We start from the raw sequence: 14,306 nt of genomic DNA, 5'->3' as shown, positions 1-14,306 counted from the left end.
GTTATCTTGTAATAGTTATTAGAACTCAGGCACTTCGCTCTCTGAATTTGAACTCCAGGAAACCTCATTACCCAGCACTTTGTCTTTTCACAGCCTTGTTTGTGCTGTGAGTTAGATCACATTTCCTAGGTATAGTGGGTACCTAGGTATAGAGTACCTCTCTACCAACATCTTTCATTTATTTAGCACATTTTTACTTAGAATTGTCTTCAAACAGAGCTGTTAAGCTGCCTTGGGTGTTTTGTGTCATTCACTCTCACGGCCACACCATGAGGTGGGAGCTAATACTCTCCCCCATTTGCAGGTAAGCAAACTGAATCCCTTAAAAAAGTAAGTAATTTGCCTAAGATCTAAGGACCATGAAAGTTGTTTTTTGTCTCTATAAGACATTGAGACATTTATTAGTTAACAAGACATGTGAAATGTTTAGTTTCAACTGATGAGAATTGAAATATATATGTATATACATATAGATTCATTTGTGTATTCATATGTTGTGTATGTGTGTGTGTGCATATCCTCTAAAAAATGGCAGATAAACTAATCTGGACAGTGCAAGAAAGGTAAGATATGGAGACCATGGTCCCCAACTTTCCCAAAGTGTGTATCCAATAGGAAGATCAAATATGTATCCAGAAAATGAATGTGCACACTGGAATATGATATGAGATGAACTCTGAGGTCTTCCTCCCAAACTCAAGGTTCTATGACTTCTGATTAGGATAATCAAGGAAAGCCTTCTGAAGGAGATGAAATATGAATAGAGATTAAAGACCTTGATTGTTCAAGATGGGAAAGCAGAGGATTACCAGGAGACAGAACAGGGAAGCAAGAAATGGGAATATTCAGAGAAGATATGACTTGGATGGAATATGCACACAATAGGGATTCGTATGAGTTAAAGCAAAATAGTAGATGGGGGTCAGAGAATCAACAACCTAGAAAAAGAAACCAAAAAGAAGCCAAAAATAAGGTAGGAAGGAAGTTTCCTGAACTTGCAGGGACCACGTTCATGGTGGTTGTGGGGAGATTTGTGATGGGCTTGAGTACAACTGGGGGCCGAGGCTTTGGAAAGACACTGCAGGCAGAGAAGCTGCCCTGGTGGCCATCGCTCCTTTATAGCACATAGTGGGGTGGAATGCATAGAGACAGAAAGGAAAATTCGAAGGAAATTCAGGAAGGGTCAAATCAACAAAAATCAACAGCATGGTTTAAGAATGACACACACTGGTTCTTAATTAAGTCCAAAACCTGCTCTGTCACTTGCCAGACTTGTAGTCTTAGACAACTATTGAACCTCTCAGAGGCGCTAAGGCTTCAGGTTTAAGCCATGTTGAGTCTCTGACTGTATCTATAAGGAAGGACACATCTAGAGCATGAATGGGCAGACTAGGATAACAATTGAGGTCTTAACCCCAATGCCACCCTACCAGCAGTGTCAAAATGTTGATAGAAACAGCGTATAGGTATTTACCAAGTGTCAAATGAGGAACATATGCATCTCACTGATGTATTCTCAGGGGCTAAGTATACTCACTGAAGACTGTGATGTAATACTTTACTGGATATATAGAGAAAAATAAATAGACATTCCAGGTGAGGGTGCCAGTAGCAGCCTCACTTGGACACCAGAATATTCCTTGTGAAACTCACAGGGCAAGAAAACCACTTTAATGGAATGCAAGAAGATAAAGCTCCAAAGGGAGATTGGGACCAGATTAGAAATGCCTTTGAATTTGCAGATTTAGCAAATAAAATTACAGGATACCCAGTTAAATTTGAATTTCACGTAAACAACAAGTAATTTTTGGCATAGCTGGTCCCAAGCAAAATTATTGTTTATTTGAAATTCAAATTTAACTGGGTATCCTATATTTTATCTGGCAGCCCTACACTGAATGCCATGGGAAAGCAATTGGATTTGATTTTCAGTAAGAACCCTTTGAAGGGTATTTGAGCAATACTATGACATGATGAAACAATTTCTAGGATGATTAATTTGGTGTGCAGGGTAGAGGCGAGACTGTCAATAGGGAGGGTACCTATGATGGTCTAGGGATAATACAGATAAGAGCTGATGAGACTTTCCTGTCCACCTTCTCTTAAACCCTGTTTCCATGCTTCCCTGTCACAGCTGTTGTTCCTTGTTGCTAATGTAGTATCTACCTTCTCAGAATACCTAAGACCTGAACAAGAGTCCCTTGAACCCAACATTTTCTTTGTCTTCAGGATAAAGTTTCTCTCTAATATGATTCCTTCTTGCCCTTTTTTTTCTTCATATTTTGGACAATTAGAAGCATGTTGTTAACATGGCTGTTCTAGGTTAAATTATCACTTCTCTGAGATGAAAATAATTGTCGATTTTCTTTTTAAAATCTTTTAAAATCCAAGTTCAGATGGCTTTCCAGTTTCTTTTTTGGTTTACACCAGTGCCTTCTGGATGTGCCTTTTCAGAAGATTCCAGTGAGAAGCCCAAGGGGTACACAACATTTAAGTTACTGTTTTTGAGAGCATTCCCTACTCATTTGATCTAGCCACTCTGGCTTAAGTGGGTGGGTAGAATTACTCAGTCTCCCCTCATTTCCCCTCAGTTTTATTGACAGTTGATATATATCACTGAATAAATTTAAGACATACATCATCATCATGATGGTTGATTTACATATATTCTGAAATGATGACCAAAATAGGTTCAGCTACTTCCATCTTCTCCTATAGATACAATAAAAAAAAAAGAAAGAAGAAAAGAATGAACATCTCTACTTGTGATGAGAACTCTTAGGATTTACTCTCTTACCAACTTCCCTATGCATCACACAGTGGTGATAGCTTATAACCACCATGCTGTCCGTTACATCCCCAGTACTTACTTATCTTATAACTGGAAGTTTTCACCTTTTGACCACCTTCCTCCAATTCTTCCTCCCCTGACCCCCCACCCCCACCTCTGGTAACCATAAATCTGATCTCTTTTTCTGTGATTTTTTTTCTTTTAGATTACACATATAAATAAGATTATTCAGTATTTGTCTTTGGCTTATTTCACCATGCCTTCAAGGTCTATTCATGTTGTTGCAAATGGTAGAATGTTCTCATTTTTATGGCTAAATAATATTCCATTTTTATATCTGTATCTCTATATATATAATCACTCATCTATCTTTATTCATTCATCTATCTATGGACACTTAAGTTGTTTCCACATCTTGGCTATTATAAATAATGCTGCGCTGAACATGCGGGTACAGATAGCTTCTTTAGTTCATGCTTTCCCTACCTTTGGATATAGTCCCAGAAGTGGAATTTCAGTAGTTCATTTTTAATTTTTTGAGGATCCTCCATACTGTTTTCTATAGTGGTTATACCAATTAAATTAAAATCCCACCAACAGTGCACATAAATTTTCGGAGTGTTTTTAGTAGTATTGACATTTTAACAATATTATTTTTTCTAATGGATGAGCATGGATACCTTTCAATTTATTTGTCTCTTTTTCTATTTTTTTTTCTATCAATGTCTTATATTTTTCAATGTAGAGATCATTCTCCTCTTTAGTTAAATTTATTACTTGGCATTTTATTGTTTTTGATGCTATAGTAAATGGGATTAATTTCTTTATTTCTTTTTCAGAAATATTGTTGTTAATGTATAGAATTGCTACTTATATTTATATGTTAATTTTGTATCCAGCAGTTTTACTGAATTCACTGCTTGGATCTAACAGTTTTTTGATTGAGTTTTTAGGATTCTCTGTATATAAAATCATGTCACCTACAAATAGAGACAATTTTATTTCTTTCTTTTCGATTATGATACCTTTGATTTTTTTTTTCATATTTGATTGCTCTTGCTAGGACTTCCAGTACTGTGTTGAATAGGAGAGGTAAGAGTGGGCACCCTTGTTTTGTTCCTGATCTTGGAGGAAAGGCTTTCATCCTTTCACCATTGAGTATGATGTTAGTTGTAGGCTTAACGTTTATGAGCTTTATTATGTTGAGATATGTTCCGTCTGTGCCTAATTTATTAAGAGTTTTTATCAAAAATGGGGTATTAAATTTTGTCAGTTGTTCTTTTCTGTATCTATTGAGGTGATGATATGATTCTTTTATTTCAGTCTATTAATGTGATGTATCATACTGATTGATCTGTTATGTTGATATATTAAACCATTCTTGAATTCCTGGGATAAATCCTGCTTGATTATGGTGAATGATCCTTTCATGTGCTGCTGAATTCAGTTTACTATTGTTTCATTGAGAATTTTTGCATTTATGTTTATCAGGAATATTGGCCTGATACATAATATAGTTTTCTAGTAGAGTCTTTTTCTGGTTTTGGTATGAGGATAATACTGACCTTGTAAAATGAGTCTGGGAATATTCCCTCTTCTTTGGGTTTCTTGTTTGTTTGTTTTTGGGATTTTTTTTGGGGGGGGGAAGGGCTTGATAAAGACTGGTGTTAATTCTTCTTTAAATATTTGGTAAAATTCACCAGTGAAGCCATCTGGTCCTGGGCTTTTCTTCATTGGGAGATTTTTGATACTGATTCAATCTCCCTAGTGGCTATTGGCCTATTTAGATATTCTATTTATTTTTCATTTCGTCTTGCTAAGTTGTATGTTTCTAAGAATTTTTCCATTTCTTCCAGGTTGTTCAGTTTGTTGGTGTATAGTTGTTAATAGTAGACTCATGATCCTTTGAATTTCTGTGTCATCAACTGTAATGTCTCCTTTTTATTTATGATTTTGTTTATTTGAGCCCTTTCTCTTTTTTTCTTGGTCAGTTTAGCTAAAGGCTTGTCAATTTTATCTTTCAAAGAACCAACACTTAGATTGGTTAATCTTTTCCATTGTTTTTCTGTTTTCTATTTCATTTCTTTCTACTCTTCTTATTTCCTTTCTTCCACTAACTTTGAGTTCAATTTGTTCTTCTTTTTCTAGATCCTTAAGTTATAGAGTTAGGTTGTTTATTTGGTATTGTTCTTGCTTTTTAGTGCAGGCGTTTAGCTATGACCTTCCCTCTTAGAACTGCTTTTGCTGCATTCCACAAATTCTGGTATGTTGTGTTTTCATTTCATTTGTCTCAAGAAACATCTTTATTTCCCTTTAATTTCTTCTTTGATCAGTTTATTGTTCAAGAGGGTGTTGTTTAATTTTCACATGTCAATGAGTTTTTCAGTTTCCCTCTTGTTATTGATTTCTAATTTTATGCCATTGCAGTCAGAGAAGATAGTTGGTATGATTTCAGCATTGTTGAATTTGCCAACTTTTGTGGCCTAACATATGGTCTGTCCTGGAAAACGTCCCATGTGCCCTTGAGAAGAATATGTATTGTACTATCATTGGAGAGAATGTTCCGTATATGTCTCTTGGGTCCATTTTGTCCATAGTGTTGTTCCAGGTTCCCCTCTTTGCTGTTCTTTTGCATTTCTGAGGGCTGAGTGAATACAGGTGTAGCTCAGAGATATTATGGGTTCAGTTCTAGACCATAGCAATAAAGTGAATATTACAATAAAACAAGTCAAATGAAGTTTTTGATTTCCCAGTGCATATAAAAGTTATATTTATACTATACTCTAATCTACTAAGTGTGCAATAGCATTATGTCTAAAAAAACTTACATAATTAAAAAATACTTTATTGATAGAGAATGCTAACCATTATCTGAACTTTCAGCAAGTCATAATCTTTTTACTGGTCGATGGTCTTGCCTCAATATTGATGGTTGTTGACTGATCAGGGTGATGGTTGCTGGAGGTCAGAGTGTCTGTGGCAATTTCTTAAAATAAGACAACAATGAAGTTTGTTGCATTGACTGGCTCTTCCTTTCATGAGTGATTTCTCTGTAGCATGCAATGCTGTTTGATCACATCTTACCCACAGTGGAACTTCTTCCAAAATTGAAATCAGTCCTCTCAAACCTGCCTCTGCTTTATCAACTAAGTTTATGTGATATCTAAATGCTTTGTTGTTACTTCAACAATTTCCACACTATCTTCACCAGTAGATGCCATCTCAAGAAACATTTTCATTGCTCATTCATATGAAGCAACTCCTCATCGGCTCAAGTTTTATCATGAGATTGCAGCAATTCAGTCACATCCTCAGACTCCACTTCTCATTCTAGTTCTCTTGCGGTTTCTACCACATCTGCAGTTACTTCTTCCAATGAAGTCATGAACCCCTCAAAGTCATCCACAGGGTTGAAATCAGCTTCTTCCAAACTTCTGTTCGTGTTGATATTTTGACCTCTTCCCATGAAACAGAAATACTCTTTTTTTTAAATGAAAAAGTGTTATTATTACTTATGTAAGCATTTGATGCCAAAGAAGCAAAGGTAATTTTATAAACTCAGAATATTTGCAAGTGCATGAAATTTCCATTTTATTGTAGTTTTCTATCACCCCAGCTCAAATGCATTTCTCTACAACTATTCCAGCATAGCTCCTTTGGAATTATGTCAGTCATCCTTAACATGTGACTCTGCCAAATACTTTGAATCTAAAATAAACAAATAAAATTTTAATGATTAACTGTTTTATTATTTCTTAATAAAGTCATCAGGTGATGGTTGGGACCATTAATTTCCAACAAGAAGCTTTATTGAAATGTTTCTCCTGATATGGTAGTTATAAATTAGAATTTTCAAAAAACAAGGGCAGAACAAAAGTACAATAAAAGAAGCTTCTGCAGCTTAAGCTTCCCATAGTCCTAAACCTCTGAGAGAAGCAAGGCAAAGTACCTTTCCTGCAAATTAAGTAGGTTTCCAGTATTTCCATGTAGTTGGGCTTTCAGAGATAGACAGTCAAGACATATCATTAATATATATACTATCTTGGCTCTGGTTGTATTAATTATGCCTGAGGAGTTTAATACCCGTCCAGGTCCAAAGGTGGAAGAATATATAAAATGGCATGGTAATCAGCCTGAGCAGACTGTAAAAGCACAGACTGGTTGTGCTAGTGCAGCCTCTGGGACATTTTCTTCCACGAAGGCCCAGTAGAACAGTCCTGCTAAAGAGACCAGTGGAATAAGGGCAGTCAATGTAGGAAGAGACAGAAACATTCTTCTCCCCCACTTATTACCTGCCATTCTGACTTTTTAAAAGGTAAGTGGTATTAAGAAAATTTAGTTCTGTGTGTTGTTTGTTTTTTAGAGAGAGCTCTAGCAGGGAGGAGGGTAGAAGAAGAGGGAAAGAGAGAATCTTAAGCAGGCTCCACACCCAGCATAGAGCCCACTGGGGGGCTCAGTCTCACACCCCTGCGATTGTGACCCTGAGATCATGACCTGAGCCAAAATCAAGAGTCAGATGCCTAATCAGCTGAGCCACCCAGGCACCCCTGTGTTGTTGCTTTTAAATATGATCTAGGGCTGCTCCATTTCTTCTTATTATTTTCATGTGTCATCCTAGTTGCCTGCGGTATCATATTAGGAATCCCATCAATAATTGGATAGGCTATTCCCAACTCTTCATTAATCAACTCATTTGTCAGTACTTCATATCTAAGTGTCTTCTTGGAAAACGGGCACACCAGGAACTTGAGCAGTGCCAGGTCAAAGGCAGGGGGCTGGTCCCCCATCCTCTCGCTCTTCTCTGCCCAGCACCACCACCCCGACGCATGAAGGCACCTACGGGCGGGCAACCAAGGACAGTGGCACATGCGTACCCTGGAGTGCTGAGGTGGAATCCAGCTGCACACTCTGCTCAGCATGGTCAGGCAGCCCGTGACCACACTGCCTGGTGCCCTTGGCCAGCCCGGTTGCTTCAAACCCAAATATTCTTAATGGCATCCAGAATGATGGAATCCTTTCCAAAATGTTTTTGATTGGCTTTGCTTAGATCCATCAGAGGAATCACTATGGCAGCTATAGCCTTACAAAATATATTTCTTAAATAATAAGAGTTGAAAGTTGAAATTTCTCCTTGATCCATAGGCTGCACAATGGATGTTGTGTCAGCAGGCATGAAAAGAACATTAATCTCATTGTACATCTCCATCACAGCTCTTAGGTGACCAATTGCCTTGTCAACGAATAGTAATATTTTGAAAGGTATCTTTTTCTCTGAGTAGTAGGTCTCAACAGTGGGCTTAAGATAGTCAGTAAACCAAATTGTAAACAGATGTGCTGTCTCCCAGGCTTTGTTGTTTCCTGTAGAGCACAGGCAGGGTAGATTTAGTATAATTCTTAAGGTCCTTTGGATTTTCGGAAGGGTAAATGAGCACTGGCTTCAACTTAATGTTACCAACTACTTTAGCCCCCAACAAGAAAGTCAACCTGTCCTTTGAGGCTTTGAAGCCAGGCATTGACTTCTCTCTAGCTATGAAAGTCCTAGATGGCATCTTCTTCCAAGAGAAGGCTGTTCCATCTACACTGAAAATAAGTTGTTTAGTGTAGCTGCCTTCATTACTCATCTTGGCTATATCTCCTGGAGAATGTGCTGCAGCTTCTACATCAGCACTTGCTGCTTCACCTTGCACTTTTATGTTAAGGAGATGGTGTCTTCCTTTAAACTTCATGAACCAAACTCTGCTAGCTTCACACTTTTCTTCTGCAGCTTCCTCATCTCTCTCAGCCTGCATACAATTAAAGAAAATTGGGGCCTTGCTCTGGATTAGGCTTTGTCTTGAGAGAATATTGTGGCTGCTTTGATCTTCCATTCAAACCACTAAAACTTTCTACATATCAGCAATAAGGCTGTTTCACTTTCTTACCATTCATGTGTTCACTAGAGTAGCATTTTTAATTGCCTTCAAGAATTTTTCCTTTGCATCCACAACGTAACAGCTTTTGGCCTATCTGGGCTTTTGATGTGCCTTCCTCACTAAGCTTAATAACTTCTGGCTTGAGATGTGTGACTCTTCCTTCTACTTGAACACTTAGAGGCCATTGTAGGATTATTAAATTGGCTTAATTTCAATATTGTGCCTCAGGGAATAGGGAAGCCCGAGGGGGGAGAGAAAGAAGGAGGGAATGGCTGGTTAGTGGAACAGTCAGAACACACAGTATGTATTAAGTTCACCATCTCATGTGGGCATGGTTTGTGGTGCTCCAAAACAATTATAATAGTAACATCAAAGATCCCTGATCACAGGTCACCATAACAAATATAATAATAATGAAAATGTTTGAGATATTACCAGAATCACCAAAATGTGAAGCAGATACCATTGGGAAAATGGTGCCAATAAGCTTGCTTAATGCAGGGTTGCCACAAGCCTTTGATTTATTAAAAAAAAAAAAAAAAAGGCAATTTATCTGCAAAGTGCAATAAAACCAGGTAGGCCTTTTTGGGGGGGGGGCTGAGGGAATTGAGGCTTGAGAAACAAGGAGAAGTATGGCAGAGGTAGTCACAGTGATGATCCTTAGAGGAAGTCTAAACCCTGCTTGTTGAAAAGCCAAAATCACAAGTGAGAAAACAGTGCCAAGGAGAAGGTACAAAACATGAAGATGCTCAGTGAAGATGAGGTTAACGCAGAAGAATTGGATAACAGAGTGGTTGGTAAGCTCAACCTGCTTATGGTTGTGCATGAAGCTTGACCACGGAGAAGAGCGAGCCTGAAATCTAGCTCCTGATCCTCTTGCCCAGCAGTTTGCTTCCAACATGAAAGAACACCTTTTAGTTTTTAGTATATAGATGCCCTCTGGGCTAGTAGTGGGCCTGGACAGAGTAAGGTCTGAATCCTGCCTGTTTGTTGGATCATATGCTCTGATACCTGACTATCCTGAGCCTAAGTCTCTTAACCTGCAAAATAGGATAATAATAGTGCCTACCTGGGCTTATTTTAAAGTTTAATAGAATTGATAAGCTAAAGAATATTTTCCACAATGTTTAGAATGCAGCTACAAATAAATAATTATCACTACCACAAACAACCTAAAGCCAGCAACACATACTGTCTGTACAGAGCTATTTAAGACTCATGGAAAAGACCTTGAAGGGAAATTTAACTTTCCTTCATAAAGATCAGGGGTCAGCAAACTTTTACTGTAAAATGCCAAAAAGTAAATATTTAAGGCTCTGTGGGCCATAATGTCTCTGTCACATAGTCTTTTGTTTTTTTAAAACAACACTTTAAAGTGGGGGAAGCAAATTCTTAGCTGTGGGCCATAGGGAATCGTTTGCAGACTAAATCTGGCCCGTGAGTTATAATTTAATGACTCCTGATAATGATAAAATGTGAGAGAGGACAGAGGCCTATGAGTTTGGAAACTTGGGGTACATGTGATTTTAACATGGATCCAGGCAGAAGATAGAACTCATCAGTTACTTGACCTAAGACCTCAGACCAGCTCCTATAATTGGTTTACGTTGTCTTTTTGGCTCAAGATCAGATGCCCAGCCTCATCACAGTGGTCAGCATGCTATATGTGTTAAGTAAATACTTTTGAGGGAATGGACTGAAAAGATTTAAAGTTTTCTGAACTGGGTTTCTTCATCTGTAAAATGTAGACAACAGTGTTGTCAGGAATAAATGAGATACTCTATAAAGTATATGCATTACAACATCAATGTCTCCTGTCAATGTGTGCTTAACTATCATTTCAAATTAGTATATCAATAGTTCGATTTGATATAAAATAAAAAATTAAAAGTTCTAAGGATAGGTTGACTAAAAGTAGAGAAACAGGAGCCTCATCCATCAGGAAAAGTCTGGTTTTCTCAGAATGATGATGATTCTTCTTTTTGGAAAAACAAATAAATGAACAACAACAAAAAACAAGACCACCACATTCTACCTCTGAAACTGAGTGAGAGGACTTATGTAAGCGCTTACTAACTCCCACGACCTTTGTCCTTGTCCATCTTCCTGGGCACACTGCAAAGATTAAAATCTTAGGTGATCCTTGGGGAAATGTATAATTACAACCCAGGTGGCTTTCATTAGGATGGAATGTATGAGGATGAAGATTACAACTGAAATAGATTTCACCAGGGAATGGGATGTATTTGGATCTCAGGTAATTCACACTGTAACATACCTCCTTGATGTACCTGCAGAAAAATAAATGGTGATAACAAAACCATGATATCTGAACTATAAAACCAGCAGTCAGTTGACACTTTAAGGAATGAGGAGATCTTTTCAAATGTTTCACTGTAGGATACGGTAGGTAATGGAAAGTTTCCCATGAAGAGGCAATACTTACAGTCTAAACTGTTCACTCTATGTCTCAGTTGCCTCATCTGCAAAATGGGACAATTGGACCTAACCTAGCTAGTGGCATAGATTTTTTTGCAAATTACTTCCAAGTGAGTATCAGTGAATCTCTGATCCTTTAAGACAGCATGTACCATAGGTAAATGAAAAACAAATTTGAGAACACGTGTATAGTTTGGAAGGTGATTTTAAATAATTGAGACATATTTATCCTCTATTTTTGAAATACAGTTCAGAGCTCAGCTGGAATTACAAGTCTTGTCAGATTCTTTGAACTTGATACAATTTAAATAGGCTCGTTTGAGCAAGGTACAGAGCGTCGTACATTTCCCAGGTTCAGCCAGTCTGCCTGCTGGATTGACTGGTAATATCTTGATTGGTATGATTCCCCTTGACTCATTTCTCTGTTGTTGGTAATTAAAAGCTGTCTAGTTTTATTCTCATTTAATCATAAGTGAAAGGGTAATGTCTGCCAGACTTTTCCCCTTCATTTCGTGTTTGCAACACGACAGAGGCTTGAGATCACTATGAATTCTAAGCTGAAGATCCTTATAACCGAGGATCAGTGCAGATGGTGTATTGGTGTTTTGCATCTGGGAGCTGATAATCAATCTCCAAGCTAGTTGGAATACACTCCCCAGTGCAAATGGGGAAATTGGCCTGGATCACCTTATATCCTCTGATTCCAGCTTTGAAAAACAGAACTTCGGTGAGTAGGCAGAAAACACTGTCTACCAACTGAAGTTCCCACAAGTCTCTGGGACTAGAGCAAGTACCTAATTTTATGCTGGCCGGAGAACTCATACTGAAGAGGCAGGATTCAAAATGACAGTTGGCCTCTCTCTAGTCTCGGTATGTTTTGTTCTGATTCTTGGAGCTTTTCCTTCATTATGGTTTTAATCATCTCGATCAGCATTATTATAATCACAAAATGTCAGCCTAAGAAAACGATAATCTCATCGTCATTATGTTTCAATGTCACCTTTGTCAACTTGTGCTTAGCTATCATTTCAAATTACTGTATCAATGCTGTAATTAGATATAATTTGTGATATGACCAGCATTCACAGGTGAGTGGTTTTTCAAAATATCCCACACCAACTGAAATAGTTTATTATTATAGGTCTTTTCTTTCAGAACCAAATATGTTTAATGTAGGCTTTCACTTGAGAAATATTCCAAATCAAAATGTTACATTTTTATGAATACAACATGACTTAATATTTATGACTTGAATATTACAGACTATGTGTGTGAGTTGGAAGCACTGAAACCTCTATCCCATTCTCTACAGTTTCTTTCTTCTTCTTCTTCTTTTTTTTTTTTTAACTAGGATGGCATAAGGAGGTTTCTTTGGATTGTCTTCATGCATGCAATTAATGAAATTCAAATGTCTCTCTTTTACTAGTCAAATTCCTTATTGAAATTGACCATTCTATAATGATTTTTATTATTTCATTGCACAGAATCATAAGTTTAAGATATTTTCCATTCTATTAAGTTTTCTTTTAAACCAAGAAGAGATTAGGGTGTAAGAGAGGAAGAGAGGTGATGATTTGGAGAAAGATTTTCTACCTTTCCTTATGGGAAGAAGTAGTCTAGGTTAAAAAGTAGAACTGGTTGATCAAGCATAAAAGTGATTCATGAAATATGACATCTCTTTAACATTGAGGGGGGAAAAGTGCTTTCCTTCATTGAGTGCTTTCTCCCATATGCAAAATATTGACACATCCCTATTATATCAAACAAAAGCCTTCGTTCAGAGAGATAATTTTATAGAGCGGCTGGTATCATGTGATCTTATTAATATTTATGAAATATGATAATAATATGGAAAAGGGGGAACTGGAATACAGCCCTATCTTCCTAGACCCTATTCATTTCAGCTTCAAAATGTTTTTTCATTTCACACATCAGACGCTAATTAGCAAATATCTAATTAGTGTTAGAAGATTAATCGCTCATGGGAGTTGTTGAGGCTTTGAGCTTTCATGCATGCAAAAGCAGTGCCACTTTAGGTGCATTTGTTAAGGTACAGTAACTTTAAATGATACAACTTTTATTTTTCTTGGAAAAAAATTTCAAATTACAGCAATGGAGTAAATTTAGGCTCAAGTAAAAAAGAGAACAAGGAATACACAATTCAAAAGATAAAAAATGAGACCATTGAGAACCACACTTTCAGTCCAATCATCAAATGTTAGGCAAGAGCCTACTCCGTTTTAGGCACTGTGAGGAGGTACTCACAAGAGCCAGAGAATCAAAAAATGTAGCCCCTGGCATCCAGATGCTAAAGGAATTAAAGGAAGGGTTTGCAGACTAAGGCCCCTGGACCAAATTTAGCCAGACAATTGGTCTTATATGGCTATAAACTAAAAATGGTTTTTACATTTTTAAATGGTTGAAAAAAATGAAAGAAGAATGATATTTCATGACATATGAAAATTAAGTGAAATTCAAATTTCAGTGTCCATTAAGAAAAGTTTTATTGGAACACAACCATGCTTATTCATGTATGTAGTATCTATGGCTGCTTTCACCTACAAGAGCAGGGTTCAGTAGTTGCAACAGAGACCATATGGCCCTCAAGACTAAAAATATTTACTCTCTGGCCCTTTGCAGAAAAAAAAAAAAATGCGCCCACCCTGAATTAAGAGCTAAACATTTTGATATAGTAAGATCGTTTTTAGCGTCAAGTAAACTAACACAGTTCTATAATTTGTTAGCTTGTGTGACTTTGGGTAGGGGATTTAAAATTTCTAAGCCTCAGTTTATAATATAGGAATTATGAATCTCTTCAAAAATATATGAAAACTGAGGCTTTGAGGAATTAAATAGGATTACTTAAATAAAGTGCCTTACTTGGTACTTGACTCATGGTAGATAATCTGTAAAAGTTACTCCCCTGGCCCCCATTGCCTCCTGGAGACAAAATAAAGTTAGGTTTCTCTATTAGTTCCCCTCACCCTCCTTAAGAAGATTTCTAAATGGAAAGGTGAATGGCCCAGGATGGGTGGCAATACTATTTTTCACCCACTTATGAATAAGATGGAAAAGGGGATAGATACTAAACTAAAATGATCTCACTGGAGATTTTCTGCTCTAATATTGTGGTACATTATCCCCATCTTGTCCCTGAAAGCCCT

At 37.2% G+C, this 14,306-nt stretch overlaps 1 protein-coding gene and 1 pseudogene across 3 annotated transcripts in view; one reads left to right on the top strand and one right to left on the bottom strand.

Annotated features, from left to right (window-relative positions):
• Positions 1-14,306, top strand: part of TENM2 (teneurin transmembrane protein 2) — a 1,506,090-nt gene that overhangs the window by 813,487 nt on the left and 678,297 nt on the right. The window lies entirely within an intron of this gene.
• LOC112820097 (phosphatidylinositol N-acetylglucosaminyltransferase subunit Y-like) lies at positions 6,840-7,063 on the bottom strand (annotated as a pseudogene).

The sequence above is a fragment of the Callorhinus ursinus genome, unplaced genomic scaffold (genome assembly GCF_003265705.2).
Source record: "Callorhinus ursinus isolate GAN/ISIS: 27379988/994484 unplaced genomic scaffold, GSC_fseal_2.0 scaffold3, whole genome shotgun sequence".
NCBI lineage: Eukaryota > Metazoa > Chordata > Mammalia > Carnivora > Otariidae > Callorhinus > Callorhinus ursinus.
This window is presented reverse-complemented; position numbering and strand designations above follow the sequence as displayed.